This window comes from Hyperolius riggenbachi, chromosome 2 (assembly GCF_040937935.1).
Source record: "Hyperolius riggenbachi isolate aHypRig1 chromosome 2, aHypRig1.pri, whole genome shotgun sequence".
NCBI lineage: Eukaryota > Metazoa > Chordata > Amphibia > Anura > Hyperoliidae > Hyperolius > Hyperolius riggenbachi.
Genome location: NC_090647.1, coordinates 124,015,702 through 124,040,022, shown reverse-complemented (window position 1 = coordinate 124,040,022; position 24,321 = coordinate 124,015,702).

The window sequence follows — 24,321 nt, the reverse complement described above, 5'->3', positions numbered from 1 at the left end:
CTAATATGGTGTTTGATCTCCTTTTGCCTTCAGAACCGCCTTAATTCTACGTTGCATTGATTCAACAAGGTGCTGAAAGCATTCTTTAGACATGTTGGCCCATATTGATAGGATAGCATCTTGCAGTTCATGGAGATTTGTGGGATGCACATCCAGGGCACGAAGCTCCCGTTCCATCACATCCCAAAGATGCTCTATTGCAGCAGTGGCGAACCTATGGCATGCGTGCCGGGCCCGGCACGCGTAGCCTAATTTGCTGGCACGCCACCGCTGCTTATGAACTGGCCGCAGCGTCTACTTGACCCCGCCGCGCCAGTTCATAGCCCGCAGCCCCGCAGGCACCCGGGAGGCAGACCAGGGCTACGCCAAGATGGCTGCCGAAGCCCTGTACTGGAGACTATTTGTGTCTCCAGTACAGGGCTTCGGGCGCCATCTTCCTGTAGCCCTGCACTCTGCCTGTCAGCGGCAGCGCGGGAGACTGCAGAAGGAACGTCCGGGGGAGATGCGCGCCAGAGCCCAGCTGAGAGAGAAGACTTCTGTCAGGTGAGTACATTACTTTTTTTGCTGGTGAAATGCGGCCCACTGTGTTATTTTTTGCTAAAATGTTTCCCACACAGGCCCGGATTTCTGCAAAGGCCACAGAGGCCACGGCCTAGGGCGATAAAATCAGATAAGATCAGAAGGGCGGCATGACTTGGAGAGAGAAGAGGTCATATGTCAAAGTAAATCATCTCCTCTGTTCCCACAGCGCAGCCAGCCACTAATAGAGGAATTCCAGAGTTCCCCAATCCCTGCACCTCTCACTTCCTAATGTGTTATAACAATCAGGATCAATCATAACTGTCACCTGATGATCCAATTATTTATATGGATCAACATACAGTACAAGTGGATGTGAGAAATACCAGGGATTTACATTACAAAGCAGATAAAACTAAGTTCCGCTGAGTTCTAATGCAGGCATTCACAAACATTTCTGCTAGTTTCTTCGCCTTCTCTTTTAGAGCTGTGACACTGTCTGACCCCGGCAGTTGTAAATTACACTTTCTTATCTAGCCGTAATTTATTGCTTTTTTTTCTTCCTAGCCAATGATCGCCTCTCTGCTTAAGTTAACTCTTTCCTGACTCATTTTCTGTCCTTCATCTCCGACCATCTATGAGAACTGCTGCAGCCTGGAATAAAAATGCTGTATGCTTCCCTTTCATTGCTAAACTGTCACTGTCACCTGAGCTGTTACTACCTCTATGCTAGTTTGTATGGTTTGGCATCCTTCTGCTTTCCTGTAGCATTAGAGCATTGTACCATCTAAGCCATCAGCAAAAGCAGAGAGTTTTGAATCAGGATGATACCATTTATTGACTTAAAAGAAAAAGAGTAATCTTTCTGCTAATAAGCCTTCTTCATACTTTGTTGCTGTATACTGCCAATATGTTATTATTATGTACATTCAGCATTCAAAAGAGATGCATAGATTTTTCAGCAAATATAAATAAATGTCATTCAGATGCTTTAAAGTGGAGCTGAACTCTTGCACAGGACAGAAGGAAACCATGCAGAGACATGCACCATGTATGTATTTAGAGAGCCTTTCGAATTCTTCCACATCTGTGTCTAATCACAAATTTGATATCTTCCCTGTGTCACCTGACTGCCACAGCATATAAGCTTATTTTAAAGCACAAGATGTTAATATATTTGCTTCCATGAAAGTAGGAATTAGAAACACTGTCTATTTATTGCAGGATTTGTATCAGCTGTAACTAAGAAATGTTTTTTCTTTAACCTGCCTGGCGTTCTATTAAGATCGCCAGGCAGGCTGCGGGAGGGTTTTTTTTTAATAAAAAAAAAACTATTTCATGCAGCCAACTGAAAGTTGGCTGCATGAAAGCCCACTAGAGGGCGCTCCGGAGGCGATCTTCCGATCGCCTCCGGCGCCCAGAATAAACAAGGAAGGCCGCAATGAGCGGCCTTCCTTGTTTTGCTTATATCGTCGCCATAGCGACGAGCGGAGTGACGTCATCGACGTCAGCCGACGTCCTGACGTCAGCCGCCTCCGATCCAGCCCTTAGCGCTGGCCGGAACTTTTTGTTCCGGCTGCGCAGGGCTCAGGCGGCTAGGGGGGCCCTCTTTCGCCGCTGCTCGCGGCGAATCGCCGCAGAGCGGCGGCGATCAGGCAGCACACGCGGCTGGCAAAGTGCCGGCTGCGTGTGCTGCTTTTTATTTCAGCCAAATCGGCCCAGCAGGGCCTGAGCGGCAGGCTCCGGCGGTACTGGACGAGCTGAGCTCGTCCAGACCGCCCAGCAGGTTAAAGGTTATGTTGTTGAGTATCTTTTAGAGCAGAGAGGAAGTTCTGAGTTCAGGTCCACACTAATTACAACCAAACATCCAAAGTGGGTCTTGACAGGATGTTTGCTACTTACCTGTTCTCTGTTTTGTTTGGGCTTTTCTCCATTGCACTGCCCTGCCACCTGTCTGTGGCTGTGACTGCAGCCAGTCGCACAGAGAACAAAGAAGCAGCGCATGCTCTGGCCACTCACGCTCCCTGCCACCTGTTTGTGGCTCCGACTGCAGCCAGTCGCACAGAGGACAAAGAAGCAGCGCATGCTCTGGCCACTCGCGCTCCCTGTCACCTGTCTGTGGCTCTGACTGCAGCCAGTCGCACAGAGGACAAAGAAGCAGCGCATGCTCTGGCCACTCGCGCTCCCTGTCACCTGTCTGTGGCTGTGACTGCAGCCAGTCGCACAGAGGACAAAGAAGCAGCGCATGCTCTGGCCACTCACGCTCCCTGTCACCTGTCTGTGGCTGTGACTGCAGCCAGTCGCACAGAGGACAAAGAAGCAGCGCATGCTCTGGCCACTCACGCTCCCTATCACCTGTCTGTGGCTCTGACTGCAGCCAGTCTCACAGAGGACAAAGAAGCAGCGCATGCTCTGGCCACTCACGCTCCCTGTCACCTGTATGTGGCTCTGACTGCAGCCAGTCGCACAGAGGACAAAGAAGCAGCGCATGCTTTGGCCACTTGCGCTCACTGTAATTTCTCGCTCCTGCCCAGATGTGCACAGCACCCGAGGCTGGTACAGTGTTATGCATTCTTGACGAGTACCGATCATACATCAGCGTAATTTCTCAAGTATGCATTCCCAGAACACTATCGGCTGCTGTGCACATTCGGGCAGGAGCGCAAATTTCCATCGTGAGAGGACAGAGCATCCACTGATTCTTTGTTCAATGAGGGGCACAGCAGCACAACTGAAATGAGCCCATTTCAGTTCAGTTGTGATCGCTACTTTCAGTTGTGATCAGTGATCGCTAGTCAGATAGTTGGACAGAATGTTTTTTGGTGGTGGTGGTGGTGGCGGGGGGGGGGGGGGGGGCGCTTGGTGACAGCAGGCCTAGGGCACTGGTAAGTACAAATCCGGCCCTGAGCAGCGCATGCTCTGGCCACTCACGCTCCCTATCACCTGTCTGTGGCTCTGACTGCAGCCAGTCTCACAGAGGACAAAGAAGCAGCGCATGCTCTGGCCACTCACGCTCCCTGTCACCTGTATGTGGCTCTGACTGCAGCCAGTCGCACAGAGGACAAAGAAGCAGCGCATGCTTTGGCCACTTGCGCTCACTGTAATTTCTCGCTCCTGCCCAGATGTGCACAGCACCCGAGGCTGGTACAGTGTTATGCATTCTTGACGAGTACCGATCATACATCAGCGTAATTTCTCAAGTATGCATTCCCAGAACACTATCGGCTGCTGTGCACATTCGGGCAGGAGCGCAAATTTCCATCGTGAGAGGACAGAGCATCCACTGATTCTTTGTTCAATGAGGGGCACAGCAGCACAACTGAAATGAGCCCATTTCAGTTGTGATCGCTACTTTCAGTTGTGATCAGTGATCGCTAGTCAGATAGTTGGACAGAATGTTTTTTGGTGGTGGTGGTGGTGGCGGGGGGGGGGGGGGGGGGGGGGCGCTTGGTGACAGCAGGCCTAGGGCACTGGTAAGTACAAATCCGGCCCTGTTCCCACATTGTGTTTATTTCCTGTGAAATGCTGCCCGCTGTGTTTGTTTTCTGATGAAATGTGGCCCACTGCGTTTTTCTGGTCAAATGTGGCCCACTGCATTTGTTTTCTGGTGAAATGTGGCCCACTGCGTTTTTCTGGTGAAATGCTGCCCGATGCGTTTGTTTTCTGGTGAAATGTGTCCCACTGCGTTTGTTTTCTGGTGAAATGTGGCCCACTGCGTTTTTCTGGTGAAATGTGGCCCACTGCGTTTATTTTCTCTTGAAATGTGGCCCACTGCGTCTATTTTCTGGTGAAATGTGGCCCACTGCGTTTGTTTTCTGGTGAAATGTGGCCCACATTCCATGATTGTCTGCTGAAATGTTACCAACATTGCATTATTTTCTGCTGAAATGTTGCACACATTACGTTTATTTTCTGGTTTCTGGGGTAACTGTTGCTGCATTTATTATTAAGGGATCATTCACACTACAGAATGTATGCACGAATGCGATTTCATGCATGCGCTGCCAACGCACAGTGATCGCACGGAATGCACGTTGTGGTGCGCTAAAGCATGGTCGTCGGCAGCTGTACCCATCGGGGAAACATATGCGTTGTGCGTTAAAATGTTCCCAGATGCGTTACAACGTAACGCATGGGAACGCACACCTGTAGTGTGAATGGTAACATGGAAGTCTATTGGCTTTCATGTTACCATATGAATCTTACATTATGTGCGTTGCGTCAAAACTGACAGCGAAGCATATAGTGTGAATGAGCCCTTAATGGTCATAGTTGGCTATATTTGCTGCTTTAGGGTTATGGCGGGTATAAATAGTATCATACAGTTTCTGCACACCCATGATGCGAATCCTCGTTTCACCACATTATGGCGGAAACACTGCTTTCTTATGCCTCGCGGTTACATCATTACGTTAGCTCCGCCCATACAATATCATGACCACGCCCATTTTCAGCGCGCCACGCAACCCCCCCCCCCCCCTCATTGGCACTCGGAGATAAATAAGTCGATGTTAGGTCGCAGTTTGGGCACTCGGCCTCTGAATGGTTAGCCATCGCTGCTCTATTGAGATCTGGTGACTGTGGGGCCATTTTAGTACAGTGAACTCATTGTCATGTTCAAGAAACCAATTTGAAATGATTCGAGCTTTGTGACATGGTGCATTATCCTGCTGGAAGTAGCCTTTAGAGGATGGGTACATGGTGGTCATGAAGGGATGGACATGGTCAGAAACAATGCTCAGGTAGGCAGTAGCATTTAAACAATGCCCAATTGACACAAAGGGGCCTAAAGTGTGCCAACAAAACATCTCCCACACCATTACACCACCACCACCAGCCTGAACAGTGGTAACAAGGAATGATGGATCCATGTTCTCATTCTGTTTACGCCAAATTCTGACTCTATCGAGACTCATCAGACCAGGCAACATTTTTCTAGTCTTCAACTGTCCGATTTTGGTGGGCTCATGCAAATTGTAGCCTCTTTTTCCTATTTGTAGTGGAGATGAGTGGTACCCGGTGGGGTCTTCTGCTTTTATAGCCTGTCCGCCTCAAGGTTGTGCGTGTTGTGGCTTCACAAATTCTTTGCTGCATACCTCAGTTGTTACGAGTAGTTATTTCAGTCAATGTTGCTCTTCTATCAGCTTGAATCAGTCGGCCTATTCTCCTCTGACCTCTAGCATTAACAAGGCATTTTCGCCCACAGGACTGCCGCATACTGGATGTTTTTTCCTTTTCACACCATTCTTTGTAAACCCTAGAAATGGTTGTGCGTGAAAATCCCAGTAACTGAGCAGATTGTGAAATACTCAGACCGACCCATCTGGCACCAACAACCATGCCATGCTCACAATTGCTTAAATCACCTTTTTTTCCCATTCTGACATTCAGTTTGGAAGTCAGGAGATTGTCTTGACCAGGACCACACCCCTAATGCGTTGAAGCAACTGCCATGTGATTGGTTGATTAGATAATAGCATCAATAAGAAATTGAACAGGTGTTCCTAACAATCCTTTAGGTGAGTGTGTATATATATATATATATATATATATATATATATATATATATACATATATATGTATATATATATATATATGTATATATATATATATATATATATATATATATATATATATATATATATATATATATATATATATATATATGCGAGATCGCTTGCCCTTATTGAATTAGCCTTTTCTTCTAGGCGATAATTTTTGATCTTAGCACGTTGCAAGTGAAAAAGTAGCATCAATGAAAGTTGAAAAAGTAATATTAGATTTATTTTTAGTATTTTCTAGCTTCCTGGTGGCTTAAGGAGAGTCTGAAGCGAGAATAAATCTCGCTTCAGACCTCATAGATAGCAGGGGCATGTGTGCCCCTGCTATAACGCCGCTATCCCGCGGCTTAACGGGGGTCCCTTCACCCCCAAATTCCCTTGGTGCAGCGGGGGAGCGCTTCCTGGTTGGGGCAGGGCTAACCGCCGCAGCCCTGCCCCACGCGCGTCTGTCAGATGCGTATCTCCGCCTCTCCACCGCCCCTCTCAGTCTTCCTTCACTGAGAGGGGCGGGGGAGAGGCGGCGATGTGCGTCTGATAGACGCGACTGGAGGCAGGGCTGCAGCCGTTAGCCCTGCCTCCAGGAAGAAGATAATTTACGACCAACTTGCGACCAAGTCTTGTGGGGGTGGGTTTGGGGGTGAAGGGACCCCCGTTTAGCCGCGGGATAGCGGCGTTTTAGCAGGGGCACACATGCCCCTGCTAACTATGAGGTCTGAAGCGAGATTTATTCTCGCTTCAGAGTCTCTTTAAAAGGCATTATATTTACAAATTGTGAAAACATTACCTTCAAGAAAACTCAGGAGAAAAAGTTAATTGAATAGGGGCTTAGTAGTGTAGTATCTTTTGAATATTTCTACAGGTAATCCCGTCTTTTGTTTAAGCATTTATCATATCTTTTTACAAGGTTTTCAATCCTCTTGTAGTAGTATCACACTCCTCGCCTGCGAGTTGGAAGGACCAGGATGAGGGATTCCATGTTAATGCTGCTGAACAAACACTTGCCAATGTTCTGCAGTCACATGACAAACAGCACTGGAAGAGAAGAAATTAACCTGATAGATACATTGAAAGAATACCTTGCATGGTGGATAACAGCGAATGTGTTGTACTCGGACTTACATTTTTAAAATTAAATAAAATAATAACCATGTGTATATATATATATATATATATATATATATATATATATATATATATATATACAGTATATACTGATGCAACAAGCAGTACACTCTGGGTCATATATTCCAATAGTACTGTCAGTTACTATTTCACCACGTCACACTCTCTCTACCCATCAAATATTTCCCTGATCAAGTGTAAATTCAACTTCTGCTCCCTAAGGTCATTTCACCGCGTTATGTGAGGATAGTAAAGCTGCCAATATGCTTATTATGAAAAAAAAATGTGACTGCTGACAAGACTAATGGGCACATATTTGCTTGCAGCTGTTAAACCAAAAGAGTGACGTCATACTATATATGATGTCATCATCAGTATATATGTGTGCTTTAGCACAGGGTTCCCTCACTTACATCATCATGCATGTACATCTTCCAACAAATGAAGTCAGAGATATAAACTTACATTATATCACTAAGCACACAGAGCATATGGTATTAGCCCTAATATGTAGAGTAATGCCATTTACTGTATGTAAGCCCACGATAAATGTACTAGTCATTTTCTCAGTAAAGTAAAAAGGTTGAACAAGGAAGGAAGGCTAGAGAACACATCACTGGATTAATCAATGGTGGTGTTTTCATGTTCGGAATTAGAAAGACTTTTTTTTACTCATTTGCACGGCATTGAGAGAGGGAGAGGGTCATTGGCAACTAACTAGGGTGGTAGACAGGGTTGCTCGTAAACTACGCCAGCGTGAAATCTACGCATCGTAGTACGCAACTACGCATCGTAGTTCGTAGGCGAAGTTTAAGAACTACACGTACGCATTTCTGCGTAGTCGTAGTCCCGCTATTTGTAGCTTCGCCCGCTACGCGTAGTTGACGTATGTATTGCGAAGTCAACTACGCGTGCGGTAACTGCATTTATATGGGTCATTGCGCATGTGCAGAAATTTTATTGCCCTTTATACGCATACAATTCCACATTGGATGTTGGAATGTATGCTTATATTAGTTTGTGTATGCGCATAGTTAGATTATTGCGGAAATTTTTCCGCATAAGGGCATAAGCGGTCGCATCAACTACGCTACGCCATACGTGAAGCTTGCGTATTTTAATACGTAGTCTACGGTATGCTAACGTAGCGAAGTGGCTGATTTCGGAGCCGTAGATTGCGAAGCGTATTTGCGTAAAAATACGCGTAGTTCCAGCGAAGTGTCAAACACTGAAGAAACTAAGTGATGTGACAAACTTGGGGCCATATGCAATTCGCTTTTTCTCCTAAGTTTTCTCCTAGGAGATAATTTTTCATCTTCTGTTTAAAATAACTTTTCAGCATTCTGCATTTGAAAAAGTACCAAAAAGTAGGTCAAAAAGTACTGTAAAAAATATTCTGAGTATTTTCTTGCTTACTGGTGTCTTAAAGAGGAACTGTAACCAAGGATTGAACTGTATCCCAATCAGTAGCTGATACCCCCTTTTTTTTACAAGAAATATTTACCTTTTCTCTGATAGATCATATGGGGGGGCTGATGGCTGATATTGTGGTGAAGCCCCACCCACAGTGTGATGTCAGGACCTAGGTCCTGACACTTTCCAGTCTGTAAACTACTTCATCTCATTGTGGGACATAACAGCTGTTTCCAACTGCCAAGCAACCATTATCTCCTTCTGTGCATATGTATATCTATTAAAAAAAAACATTTGCAATGGCATTGTTAGGGTGTGTGGTTATAGATAATGGCAGATGGTGCTGTCTGTTTTTTTTTTTTTTCATATCTTCCAGTAGTAAAGATGATTATGTGCAGACTGATTGTGGATCTGGATATGAACAAGCAATAATTTCTTAACCTCTAGCCGACCGCGTCACGCCGATGGGCGTGGCTGAGGCGGCAGCCCCAGGACCGCCTAATGGCGATCGGCGTAAGATTCTTGGGGCTCTGTGTTGCAGGAGATCGCGCGCAGGGTGCACGCGCATCTCCTGATTGGTGGGCGGAGCGGAGCCTTCCGTCTCTGTTAGGCGGCGTAACCGCCGTCTAATTACTGATTACTGGTACAGCGCTTCGATCTGTGTGACACGGCTGTCCCCTCCTGATACATAGAGGTGATCGGACAGCTGATCACGGGGATTGGATGGCGGGGGGACGGGACGGGGGGGGGGGGGGGGAAACACCTATTTTTATTAAAAAGACACCCTTTTCACTAAAGTTCCACTTTAAAAGGCCAAGGACAATTCTTATTTTTTCATTTTATTATTTTTCAAGTACAGCACCCGCAGTGGAGAACTGAAAATACACAGAGATAGCCAGCTGTTTACCCTTTTTTATAAATAGGCCCCTAAGAAAGCTACAAATCGTCTTTAAATGCTCTTAAGACATTTTTTACAGATTTTTAAAGCTGATCTTTTAAACATTTAAATTGCTCTTATCGTTTCGGAAAAGAAGTGCTGACCCCTGGAGTGCTGTCTGATTCTAGATGCGATTGCTTCTTCTTGGACCTTTGCCCACATCTCCGCTCCTTCCTCAGTCTTTGTGGCAAGCTTTTGTTCCATGCAAAGTCCTACCAACATTATCAGATTTCACAAAGCTGAATTTCCTTTAATGTCAGGGGCCACTTGTAAGGGAAGCCATGGAATATACAGCCGCCTTGGTGTCACATGGGGAAGGAAGCAGGAAGGCCAAGAGTGGATAAAGCTGCTGATAGAGCACCCTGGCAGCACCAGGCACCTGGTATCTCACAGCTCACAGAGGAACACATTTTCATTGTTTTAATCATTGTGGAAGCAATGACATGTAAGGTAGTGTACTCTGTATTTTAAACTACTATTGCGAAAAATTATAAAATTGCAAAATACATAAATAAAAAGTACAGTATATTTCTCACAGAGTAAAATGTGCCTTAAATTAATTTTCTCCTGTGTTGCTGTCACTTACAAAATGTTGTAGAAATCTGACAGTACAGGATTCTTAAAGCGGATCTGAGATGAAAAACTAACTATAACAAGTAACTTGTCTATATATCTTATCTAAAGTTTAGATGGTTTACACAGCAAATCTAGCTGCAAACAGCTTCAATAGAATATGATTATTTATTTCTGTGATACAATGGGAGCAGCCACGTTGTTTGTAAACATTACACAGAGGCAGGCCTATCTGCATCTTGAGCAAAAAAACCTAATCCCCCTTCCTCCTCCCTCCTCTCCTCTGCCTCTGAAATCTCTGGCTAGTAATACCTCCCCCTCCTCCTGCACAGACTGAGCTCCCATGAGCCCTTGCTACTGTCTGAAAGTGCCTTGGCTCTCTGAAAACATGTTGGCGTGGCTGGTTTAGTTTATAGGGAATTAGGGTATTAAAACAAAAACAAAAAAGTATTTGGCTTGAGGAATGCCCTATAAACAATAGGGAAGGAACACAATTATGCAATGAGTAAAAGTTCATCTCGGATCCACTTTAAGGGTTTCTTTATTCTTACAAGCAATTAGTGAATGGCATTTGCCCAGTCCAACTGCTAGAATAGTGTAAACAGGTGGGGGCCTGAATCTTTGTATAGATCCTTTCCAGGGAGTGCTTTTAAAAAGAATACATGAAATACTGAGATTCCCCCAGGAAGAGATGGACTACTCAAATGCCTGTCGGTTTTGTCAGCTTTCTACTAGCTACTGTAAGTGACAGCAACATAGGAGACAAATAATTTATAGCTCATTTTAATCTGGAAGAAACATACTTCTTATTTGTATGTGTTTACATGTATTGTACATTTCACAACTTTTCGCAATAGTGGCCCTTTAAGAAGCCAGGGCTTTATGTGACGTGGTCATATATCCATCATTGTAATTTAATATTAATGATCATTATTACAAAAAATTATAACATTTAAAATGCTTGTTAATGTGTATGTTTGAATTGTGCATTTGTTCCAGAGTAACATGCGCTATAAAAAAATTGCGTGCAAAGAAGTAGGGATGCTGGGCAGTATGTTTTTATAGATCCTTTCCAGGGGAGTGCTTTTATAAAGAATAAAGGCAGAATGGAGAATACCCCATAAGGAGATGGACTAGTCCAAAACCTGGCAGATCTGTCAGATTTTTACTGCCTACTGTTAGCAACAGCAACATAGTAGAAAAGTAATGTATTTTAGTCTTGGAGAAATCTACATTTTATATTTATGCGTTTTAAATTTTTACAATTTTTGGCGATAGTAGCCCTTTAAAGGAATCATAAGAAAAAGTTTAAATTGTAAACTTAGAAATAGAACCCCCCCTTTTTTAAAGAATTTTAAAGAGGAACTATAACCTAGAATTGAACTTTATTCAAATCAGTAGCTGATACCCCCTTTCCCATGAAAAATCTTTTACTTTAATTGAAGGTTTATTGGAGGTTTGTATGACTGATGTTGTGGTGAAACCCCTCCCACAGTGTGATGTCATGACCATGGTCCTGACAGTTTGCCGTCTGTGCACCTTGTTGCATTGTGGGAAATAATGGCTTTTTCCAACTGCCAAGCAAGCAATATCTCCCTCTATGCATAGAACCCTGAGTAACGAACATTCTGTACAGATCACCTGTCAGAACTAAAGATGTCACCACCAGTGGTACATTTCAGAATGTAAATCAGGGAGAGGAAAGATTTTACAAACACCGACTTGTGTCATTTTCACTACAGTACCTCATTAAGACTGAAAATGAGGACATGATTTAAAAAAAACAAAGAAAGATGAATGCCCCCCCCCCCCCCCATTTAAATGGTGCGGGTTGAGTTTTGGAAGGGTATGAATTCTAATCTCATCACTGTGAAGACTGAAGGAAGATACCAGCATTTTATACAGCTTTTACAGGAAGTGCAGCGGATGGAACATCAGGTGACTCGAATTAAAATATGTAGAGGTGTAGATATCATCAATATCACTTATAGCAGCTTTGTGGCTTTGCACAAGCCACTAACAAGCAAGAAAATACTTAACATAATTTTTGCAGTAGTTTTTCACCTGCTTTTTGGTACTTTTTCAATTGCAGAGTGCAAAGGTTATTTTAAACTGAAGAGGAAAAATGATTGCCTAGGAGAAAACTTGAATTGGATCAGGCCCATTGAGAGAGAGAAAAAACATAAATCAATAAATGTGAAATATTTATATTCCAATGCAAAGGAGGGGAGGGCAAAAAACATAAAATCCACGTATTGTAATGCTGGCTGTGATGCAGGCTATGAAGTGTACACTGAATATACGATAATCGAGGTCAGATCGTCAACTGAGGTCATATACGAAGTCAGAGATACACAGGGACTGAGGCAGAGCAAGGTCAATAACAGACTAGGATCATACACTGGTAATCAGATGGCTAAAGTTCAGTAGGCTAAGACAGGTGGGAAAACGTTATACAGGCCGAAGTCATACACAGATATAAGATGGCAGTAATACAGAGGGGCTAGGCAGATTCGAGGTCAAGAGGCAGGCAAAGGTCGGTACACAAAACAATATACAATATTACAATAATACAATACTGACTGACTAGAGTACATATATATCGCGTAGATGCGCAATATATGAAATGTAGCTCTCCAGAACTTTAAATAGACTAAAAGCACTAAAGCAAGGTCCAGCGCTCAGTGACCTGATAGCTATAACGGACAGCGAGCAACTGAATGCCCAGGGCTTATATAGCAGGAATAAAGCACAGACCAAGCCCCTAGGAGAATCAGACCATTCAGCAACATCCCTGCAGCAAGTGTCAGTGCTGACCCACATCTACAGGGGTGCCAGGGATGCAAACATGCTGACTCACGTCTACAGGGGCGCCAGGGATGCTGGAAAGACACAGAGGCTGGTCATTGTATACAGAACATGCCTCTGTGTCCTAATATGATCTATCAAACCCACCTCGGGTTCGCCCCAGGTGAGTAAAAGTCATTTTTTTAGGTTGGCTTAAGTGACCCTTTAAGGAAAGCCACAGCTAAAGAGTAGAACTTGTAATGGGACCGAAACAGATAACGTAAAGTAGCTGTACTTTCACATGGCAGGTAAACGCACAACTGAAGAAGGCAAATAATAAAGTAAAATAGTCCTCTTCCCCAATATATTTGTGGTCCACATCAACATATCTGCTCTTTTAGAATGGTATCATTGTTATTGCTGACATTTTGCTTAGCCCACTGCATCCTGTGTGCATCCATCCACATCTTATTTAACTATCCTGTTCTATTTCTGTGTGTAATGTGTGTAATGTGTATATTAAATTTCACATTTGTAATGTACACAGCCCAGGGCTGGCACTTCCATAGGAGCAAACTGGGGGATTGCCCAGGGCCCCCCAGGTTCCCCTCCCCAAGTTAATATTGGTCCCTGCATAGCATTCATCAGCGGAGAAAACTCACCTGTCCAGAAGCATACTCTTACATTTATTTATTAATTATTTAGTTATTATTTAGTATTTATATAGCACCAACAACTTCTGCAGCACTGTACAGAGTATATTGTCTTGTCACTTAACTGTCCCTCAGAGGGGCTCACAATCTAATCCCTACCATAGTCCTATGTCCTATGTCTATGTATGCATCTATCATGTGATGTATGTATCGTAGTCTAGGGCCAATTTTTAGGAGGAAGCCAGTTAACTTATTTGTATGTTTTGGGGATGTGGGAGTAAACTGGAGTGCCTGGAGGAAACCCACACAGACACAGGGGGAACATATAAACACCCAGTTCTGGCTAGGTTTTGAAACAGGGACCCAGCGCTGCAAGGTGAGAGAGTTAACCACTACGCCACCATGCTGCCCATACATCAGTCTTTGTGCTCCTATCTTCATTCCCTCTTGTCCCCTGGTTCAAATCCCTGCCTGGGCTATCTGCACGGAGTTTGTATGTTCTCCCCATGTCTGTGTGGGTTTCCTCTGGGCACTCCTGTTTCCTCCCACATCCCAAAAACTTACAGATAAGTTATTTGGCTTCCCCCTAAAATTGGCCCAAGTCTACAATGGACAGATGACTATGGTAGAGATTAGGGATTAGATTGTGCCTTATATAAATGGCGAATGATCTGGTCGGAAATGCTTAGGTAAGAGTAGTAGGAAGTAAGAGTAGGGAGTATGTGAGGCGGGCCAAGGTTGGGTTAAATGGGTTAAATGGAGTATGGATGGAGCGCCTGTGGAGAACGGATGTTGAGTGTGGTAAGAGGTTTGATTTTAAGTGGTAAGATGAGAGAAAGCTGGGGTAGGGTAGAAAATGAAGGAAGTAGCATAGCTCTATATGGTTTAATAAAGTTTTGTAATAAATAGATTGATAAAATGTAAAATAACCCCCCCTTCTCTCCTGCTATATTGATAACCGATGATGACAGCTCAACTTGACCTAGGAGCATGGCAGTGAAGTTATGTATTTATCGGTCGAGCAGGTGAATGATCTGAGGTTAAAAAAAGAAAAAAAAAAAAAAAAAAAAAAGATTGTGCGCTCCTCTGAGGGACAGTTAGGAGACAGGACTATATATTTTGTACTTCATGTATAAAAATAATAACTATATTATTATATATAAATGCTAAATAATAAATATAATTATCTGTAGTTTAAGTCAAGGTCATATATTCTAATTTAAAAAAAAATATCCTGAGACTCCAGGAATATTTTTGTTTATCAAATACAGGTGTGAAACTCAAAAAATTTGAATATCTTGCAAAAATTGAATAATTTAAGTAATCCAACTTAAAAGGTGAAACTAATACCATATATGCTCACATATAAGCTGACCCGCATGTAAGCCGAGGCACCCACTTTTCCCTAAGAAAACAGGGAAAAGTGATTAACTCGTGTATAAGCCCCCTCCCCAGTATAGCTTCCTCCACAGAAGCCCCCAGTACAAGTTAGCTCCCCTCCCCATAGCCAGATGTGCCCAAGGAGGATACAGCTGTGTCTCAAGACATCACACAGATAGAATTGATCATTGCACTGCTGAAAGGTTGCTGGCATGCTCTGCTCCACATGCTGGGGGACACAGGTAGACCTGAGCAGCGCACTCTCCACACCATGTTGCAGGGGATGGGGGCATGGAAACAGCAGGGAGGCAGATGGCAAGAGCAGGATTACTAGTGCACGATCTTTACGCTCCAATGTCAGTAACAAAACCTGCTCCACCATCCGTTCTACTCCACTGACTCACATATAAGCAGAAAGGGGGTAACTTTTCAGCACATTTTTTGTGCTGAAAAATTAGGCTTATATGCGAGTATATACAGTATATGAAATAGGAACCCTTTGCATGTGTTTTGGATTAATTAGCTGATTAGAGTCTGACATTTTGAGCCTAGAATACTGAACATTTTCACTATATTCTAATGATCTGAGATTCTGATTTTGGGGTTTTCATAAGCTTTAAGCATAATCATCAAAATTATAACAAATGAAGGCTTCAAATATCTTGCTTTGCATGTAATGAGTCTATTTCACATATTAGTTTCACCCTTTAAGTTGAATTATTGAAATAAATGGATTTTTCCTTGATATTCTAATTTTTTGAGTCTCACCTGTATGTGTTCAGGGGCAAACCCAGGATTTTCAAGGGGGGGATTCCTGAAAGGTCTCCCTCAGCCACGCACAATACAGTATAATAATATGGTAGGACATTATGCTGGGTACACGTAATGCAATTTCCCGTCCGACTGACAGGATCTGACAATTATTTTCTAAACGTCCGATCTGCTCCTAATCGACAACAGGATATATCAGAAGCAGTGTGGAGACAGATAATAATGAAGACAGCTCACATTGGTAATGAAGGGGAAAGTGAAGCATTCACACAGCAGGGCACAGGGCTGTGCTCATACTGACTCTGTTTAGTTCCCCACTGGCCCTGGTCTGAGGGGGGATTCTGGGCAGCTGTAATTCCCCCCTGCGTTTGCCTATGGTGTTCCTGCACTATGGATGTGCTATGATTTTTTTATATTGATATATTTTTATTTGCTCAAAAAACATACATTTTCTGCATTTATGCAGAATCTTTTAATGAGTTTCCCAGCTGGTCTTTTACAAGTAAGGGAACGGACAGGCCCGTCACACCTTACAAAGAGGCTGTTTTGTTCTGGGAGGCTTTTCCCTGACTTTTCATGTTCAAGATCTGCACAACTTGCCAAAATCAAGCGACAGGAGACATCCTACACTTCAAAAGCATGCATTCATTCAGGAGGGACTGTCAAAGTTTGCTCCAGTTAAAAAGAAATGAATGTTTGTTCATAGAATTTGTAATATTTGTTGCAAATACCACATGGATATCTCTCAATCTTCATCCATCAGGGGTTTTGTTTTGAAGACAGAAAATAACTAGAAGTAATTCTAGAGCTAATATTGGTAAGAGGATACAAGTATTATTAGATTATGCGGTTTGGATCAAGATAGGCCTCTTGTGTGTGAATAAGCGGTGTTGGTTTACCATTATAGCACTTGGCTTGATACCTCTCTTGAATGCAGTTTCTGTCACAGACGCTGATGAGGTGTAAACAGACTGTAATATCATGGTAGGGTTAAAGTCAGCCTTGCTGTCAAGAGAGAAATATGGAAGTTGCCATTGATCTCCCAGTTGCCTGACTGCAATTCTGACCCTCTGGCTATGGGATATTTTCTTAATACAGGGTATGTGTATCCCAGGATGGACTTGAGGTTCTGTAACTTATCATAGTCAATCATAGGTTTTGAGAATAAAAAACACTAAATAATTGCATAAAGAGTGCATTACTGCACATTCCCAAAGTTTACACTATGTTTTTGGAATGTTGAAGGAAACTGGAGTGCCAGAGGAAATCCATGCAAACACATAAAACATAATTCGAGACCTGTTGATTCCTTAGGGCCCTCGCAAGTAGTTTCCCGCCTTTATTCCCAAGTTCATAATAGGTCCTTTTACATCTCTTTTTGCTGTGAGTTCCCCCATGATTCCCTTATTTAATGATATTTTATGTTGTCTCTCTAATCGTGCAATATTACTTAATAACTCTGTCTTGGTTTTCTATCCTTCTCGCTTTAATCTGCTCCCCTCTTGAATTAGTACTCCCCTAATAACACATTTATGTGCTTCCCATAAGGTTGTAAATGGGACTTCCCCGTTATCATTAAGGTCATAGTATCTCTGGATGTTCTCTTCAATCTTTTCCCTAATCTCCTCCCTTTGTATAATGGAAGTGTTCAGTCACCAAGTACACGGTTTCCTCCTATTCTCATCCATACTCACCTCCAAATAAATCGGCGCGTGATCCGAGGTAGTTGCTATTCCAATTTTTGTTTGCAGTGGTGTTGATAGGAGATTATGTGATACCAAGAACATATCTATTTGGGAGTAGGACCTATGTGGAGGGGAGTTGTAGGTATAATCCCGCTCAGTGGGGTGATGGATCCTCCACACATCTATAAGTTGATTTTTCTGAAGGATGTACTTACCCTTTTTAATCGTTTTGTATGGGAGAAATGTTTTCCCAGTTGAATTATCTATCTGTGGGTCCAGCAAAACATTGAAGTCTCCTCCTAGGATCACTGTTCCCTCTGCAAATCCCTCCACCTCCGTTAAAAGTTGTTCCAGGAAACCGATCTGTTTTGTATTTGGTGCATAAATTGCTCCTAAGGTGAGCTTATGGGCATTAAATATTCCTTTCACCAGTATGAATCTGCCCCCTGGGTCTTTATGTGTACTAATATTTTCAGTTCAGCTCAGCTAACTTCTCTAGACAGAATAATTGCTACTCCTTTTCTTTTTGAATCCTCTACATTGCTATAGAAGCAACAGGTCTCGAACTATGTTTCTTCTATAGTAGACTCTTCTTCCCCGGAAACATATTAGAAATTAATCTATGGCCAGGGTTTTCAGGGAGTACTATGATACATTATATGGGCTCCCAGGGATTGAGTCGCAGAAGGGCAGGGAACAAAGAAAGGGGAAGATGAAGGAGTATATAGAGGCCTCGGGTATGCCAGTTATCTCCCCGGAAGATAAAGAAGAAATTGATAGACCAATCCTGGAAGAAGAAGTGAGGCAGGCGATTCATCAGACCCCAATAGGGAAAGCACCTGGGCCAGATGGCTTTGGTGTAGAATATTGTAGGAAGTTTAGTGGGACATTGGACCCCCACTTGACAAGGGCTCTGAGGACACTGGAGGAGGGAGAGGGCAGCAGGGAAAGGTTGGGTAGAGATAACCTGGAATCCCATATCACAGTGATACATACAAAAAACAAAGACCCATTGAACTGCGCAAGTTATAGACCGATATCGCTTCTAAACATGGATTTGAAGATTCTTGCAAGAATACTCGCAAAACGAATGTCACGGGTGATCCCTGACCTCATACACAATGACCAAACGGGGTTTGTACCAGGAAGGGAAGCCCGTGACAATACCATAAGAACTTTGATCTTGACACGCTATGTGAGTACCCAGTCCATCCTTGTCATGTGCCTCTCTACAGATGCCGAGAAGGTGTTTGACAGGGTGGACTGGGATTTTATTAAAACAGTGCTGGAGCATATCGGTCTTGGAGAAAAGATGAGGACTAATATAATGGCACTATATTCCTCCCCCACAGCACGGATTAAGATAAATGGAGTCCTATCGGACCCCTTAGAAATAAGAAATGAGACAAGACAAGGCTGCCCCCTCTCTCCGCTAATATTTACACTGACTTTGAAACCACTGCTAAGACATATAAGGGAAAATCAGGATATTACAGGGATTGAAGTGGGTGAGGGGGTCCATAAAATAGCCGCATATGCGGATGATCTTTTGTTTTTTATGACTAGACCTTGAATAGCACTGCCCTGTCTGTTGGCAGAATTCAAGAAATATGGGCTGCTGTCTAACTTTAAAATAAATTGGGACAAGTGTAAAGCCTTGGGGGTCTCGATGAAGCCAGATGAAATTGAAGGTATTAGGGAAAACTTCCCAATTCGATGGGTCCCTAGGACCTTGACATACCTGGGTGTAAAAATCGCGACAGATCCCAGAGATATAGTACATTTTAATTACAAAATTATGAGTAAGGAAATAGCAAAAGACCTACAGAAGTGGAATAAGCCAGAGTTCTCGTGGCTGGGAAGAGTGAGTATATTAAAAATGAACATCTTGCCAAGGTTGCTATACATGTTTCAGGCCCTCCCAATAGCAGTGCCGACAACATTTTTCCAAGCCATCAGAGGAGATTTCCTGAGGTTTATATAAAATGGCATGCCCCCAAGAGTAAGCTATAAGCTACTGACACAACCTAGCCAGAGAGGAGGCCTAGCCGACCCAGATCCATGCTTGTACTATGCGGCTGCAGCATTAAATGGAATGGTGGACTGGCATAGGTCCTCTCAAAATAAGAGGTGGGTAGGTCTTGAACAGAGCCTAGAAAGTATACCATTGAAGAATATTCCCTGGTTAGGGGGAAGCTATAAACCTGCCCATCCAGCTAGTGACCTGCTGAGACACACTTTGAAAATCTTTTATAGATATAATAAGCATGTGGAGCTCACAATCCATCCCTCTCCTCTATTGCCCTTATTAGAAAACCCAGGATTTATACCTGGAATGCAAAAAAAGGCATATCAACATTGGAGAGGACCAAAGGGAGTCCAGGTGCAGACGTTGATAGAGGGAGGGAACTTGAAGACTTTGACTGAGATAGAGAGGGATCTGCAGAAGGGTAACTTGGATTACTGGACCCTGGCAAAGTTCAGGTCATTCCTGAGCACTCAGGGCATGGAGTTGGAACTATCAAGGAGGAAAACGCAATTTGAGGACCTATGTGGAGGGGAGAGAGGCCAGAGTGGAAGTTTGTCCCAGATATATACCCTACTAAATTGTAATGGAGATCATACTTTAGCAATTAGGAATAAATGGCAGAGGGAATTACAGAGGGAATTAACTGACTCTTAATGGGGGAGGGTAATGATGTGGGCACATAAGTCATCTATTTCAGCAAGAATACAGGAAACTGGCTTCAAAATACTAACAAGATGGTACTGTACACCTGAAAGACTAGGGAGGATATTTCAGGGAGCAGATAAGACCTGTTGGAGGTGTCGGAGGGAAACGGGATCATTAAGCCATGTTTTTTGGAACTGTCAAAACATTAGACCATTCTGGGAAGAAGTCAAAAAAAGTGATGAGGGAATTGGTAGATTATGAGCTTTCAGATGACCCAGGTTTCTTCCTCCTACACCTCAACGATCTCAGTATTAGAAACTATAAAAGATCCCTGTTGCGACATCTGATAGATGCGGCAATAGTGTTGATCGGGAGGCATTGGAAATCAACGACTCCTCCCTCTGTTGTGGAGTGGCTTGGAGAGATCTCCTATATATATATAGAATGGAACAACTGACACATGATGCACTATATAGAACAGAGGGGTTGGGAGAAGAGATCTGGGAAAACTGGCTTAGATATACTGAAACAGAAAACTATAAGGACATTCTGGGAGATGGAAATTAATACAAAGAGGCCAAGATGTTGGGGGACAACTGAGATAAAATTGTGGGGGAGACCCCCCCCCTCCCATTTAGGCCCTTTTCCTTTGCCACTTAGGTAATCTCGAATGGAAGGATAGACAAAAATGAGTGAAGTGTGAAAGGATATAGGTGAATGATTTGAATGAGAATATGAGTCCCCTTGAGGTCTCCTGTTACTCGGTTCCCCATCTGCCCCCCCCCTTTTTCTTTCTCGATTCCGTCCCTCTTCCCCCCCCCCCCCCTAGCCCCCCCAGGGACAAATAAGGTCCCTAGTGAACAGGAAAATGATTTATTATGAGAATTGGAACATTGTTATCAGAACGATTCTAATGGAGAGCTAGAATCTGTGAGTAAATCAGAGATCCTGAAATACCGATGTGGGAGTTGTTTGGATTTGCCTTTTTGTTGGTAATCCGTTGATACCTAAAGGATTTAGGGGACAGGGTAGGGAATGTCTCTCTCATGTATCTACTGTGGGGGTGAGAGCACGGGACTACTTGGTTGGAGGAGAGGGTTAATTGGGGGCGGAAGGGAAATATATTAGGAGAGAGGGGAAGGGGTCGGAGGACCGGAGGAAGGGGAGGGGGTGGCTAATTTGTATTTTAGGAATTTTATGTGTTAATATATTGGTATGAATGATGTAGATATGTGAAATATGATTTTTTTAATAATGTATTGTTTATATTAATGACAAGAAGTTTTAAACCAGGATGATACCATTTATTGGCTAACTAAAAATGAATAAAAATAAGCAAGCTTTCGGTCTTCGTCTGGCTTATATCCTGTTAGTTTGCAAACTGGTGGTACAGACAGCTTATATACATGCAACATCGAAAGGGAAAACAGATATTTTTTCAAGCATAAATACATGTCATTAAGATGCCTTAATTCACACAGACCATCGACCTGGGGTTAGAGGTTGTAAGCTAAGATAAGGATCCTTGTTTAACACCTGCTCACAGACCTGGGAGTTGGACTGACACAGAGGTATCGTAAATTCTTAGTTCACAAGTTCAGCTATAATGGCTGAGAAAGTTCAAATATCATCAATCTCATACCAATATAGAAAGTTGTTGTCCTTATTCAAACCGTTCTGCACAGCTTTGAACCAATTTATAAATTTTGTTTCTGCTATTAATCGATCATTTGACGTTTTGAAGCCACCCTTCAGGGCAGTGACACGAAGATCATCCATGCTGTGTCCGTTGGACCGAAAGTGTGTAGCAACTGGGAGTCCAGATTTGGTATCATTAATAGTGTGCCTGTGTCCATTCATACGTTTGCGCAGAGTTTGTCCATTTTTAGTTAGCCAATAAATGGTATCATCCTGGTTTAAAACTTCTTGCTTTTACTGATGGCTAACACGGTACAATACCCTACTGCTACTTATATTAATGAATAATGTTAAATAAAGAATATATAACAAACATATAAAACATACAAACTCCATGCCGATAGGATCCTGTCCAGGATTTGAACTGGGGACCCAGCGCCGCAAGGCAAGAGTGGTATCCACTACACCACTCAAAACCACCATATTGTATGTTTCTACCGTCCGACTGACTTTGTCTGCAACAGATCTTAGGGCTCAATATTTTGGAACTTATGTGACAATACCTATATACAGCAGATATCATCACAATCCTCAGTTCACACACAAGGGACTTAGTTGTATGGCAAATGATTGAATTTATTTTGACTTTTGAAGTTGTTTAAGGAAAAATACAGAAGTTTACTGTTTGCACTGGAACTCACCGTCGCAAATCCACACTTCCCAGAATCTGGGAAGTGACTGCAATCACAGCTGCAATCCTTTTGGGGAAAGTCTCCACCACCTATTCTCATCTTGATCCTGCACCGTTGCCTATTCTTGGCCCATTATTTGCCACAATCGTTGGTCTCCTGCAGAAGTGCAAAGATGGATGTATACTTAATGCAAGGTACACAATATGAAAATGCCCTTTGCCTAAAGTTAACTTGTTCAGATAGAACCAGTTGTATGGCGACATTATTTTGACTTTTGAAATTGTTTAAAGGGAAGCTAAACTTAGAAGAATATGGATTTTTCCCTTTAAAATAATACCAGTTGCCTGACTCTCCTGCTGATCCTGTGTCTCTAATGCTTTCAGCCACAGCCCCTCAACAAGCATGCAGAACAGGTGCTCTGACTGAAGACAGTCTGAATTAGCTACATGCAAGGTACAAGACATGAAAATGACCTTTGCCCAAAGTCCACTTGTCAAGTGGATACGAATAATAGGAAACCCAGATTGTTCTGATGGTGATAGAACCAGTTGTATGGTGATGACATACACCAGTGTTTGCATCAGGACTAGATTAGCTACCATTCCACGCTTTAGTTTTTTGGAATTTTAGGTCTCGGCTAGGCCAGACATCATAACTGTCTGTAGCTACAAAGGTCTGTACCTGGGACGCCACTGGAACAGCGATGAATGGAAAGAATGGTGTGTGTGTCTGTTCGGAGAGAGACTTGTAACTTGAGAGGACTTCTCGATCACACTAAACAAAAGACCACACACCAAGCTTCACTTGCAGTGGAATCATCACAATGGAAAACACATTTGTTTAAAGGGAATCTGTCACAAGTGCTTGTACCTTTATTAGAAACAGTTTTCAAAGTTATGATAGCTGCACCATTCCTTAACTCCCTAGCTGCATACTAGTTTCATAGCAATGAAGCTGAACCTGTTCCACTTATTGCAGGTGACATGATGTGTAGAGTAAGAAGTTCAGAGCTGCTACCATAGTACTATATATGTATAGTAGAAAGAGGGTGACAAGCACTGAATTCCAACTGATGGAGGCCATCTGGCAACAGTTTATATACAATGATGGAGAATACAGAGGCACTAGCAAGCCCCCCTTCAATACCCGACTAATAGGTGGCCATTGGGGCCCAAATGCACTTCTGGGGTATAGGCCACCCCAACGCTTCTCTGGCAAACTGCGAAGCTCCTCCCAACTCAACATTACCGCATCACTGTAGAGACCCTGCTACTCTAGCGATCATACAATGACCATTTTTGGTTTTCCGTAACTTAAAACAAATGATGTGAAAATGGAGTTGGGAGAGCTTTGTAGTCTGCCAGAGAGGCGTTTGGACTAGACCCCATAAGTGCATCCGGGCCCAGTTGGCCGCTTGATCTTGTGAGTCAGGTACATCATTGTATATAAACTGTTACCAGACCAGACGGTCTACATCTGTTGGAACTGAGTGCTTGTCACCCTCTTTCTACTATATGTTTATTGGCTGGGTAGTGCTCCATCACTAAAAAGACTCTGCACAGCTGTCTTTGATGTACTATGCCTAACTGGCTTTGAGAACTTTGTCATTGTCGTAACGTGAGCGCTTAGTACATTGTTTGTACTGTAGTACTATGGTATGGCATACACATTTGTAAACAAAATTTAGTAGCAAGGGAACTTTTAAAATAATGTTTTTGTCACAGATATGGAAGACTGGTTATTTGTAAAGTGCCACATTCAGAGATCACACGTAGGCAATTGGACATCATCATTTATCAATGCAATAGTCCTTCAAGATTTTATCCTGCCAACTGTTTTTCATGCACATACACAAACACTATAACTTTTTCAGATATATTCAACTAACTTGATTGAATTTGTTTGGAATCTATTCA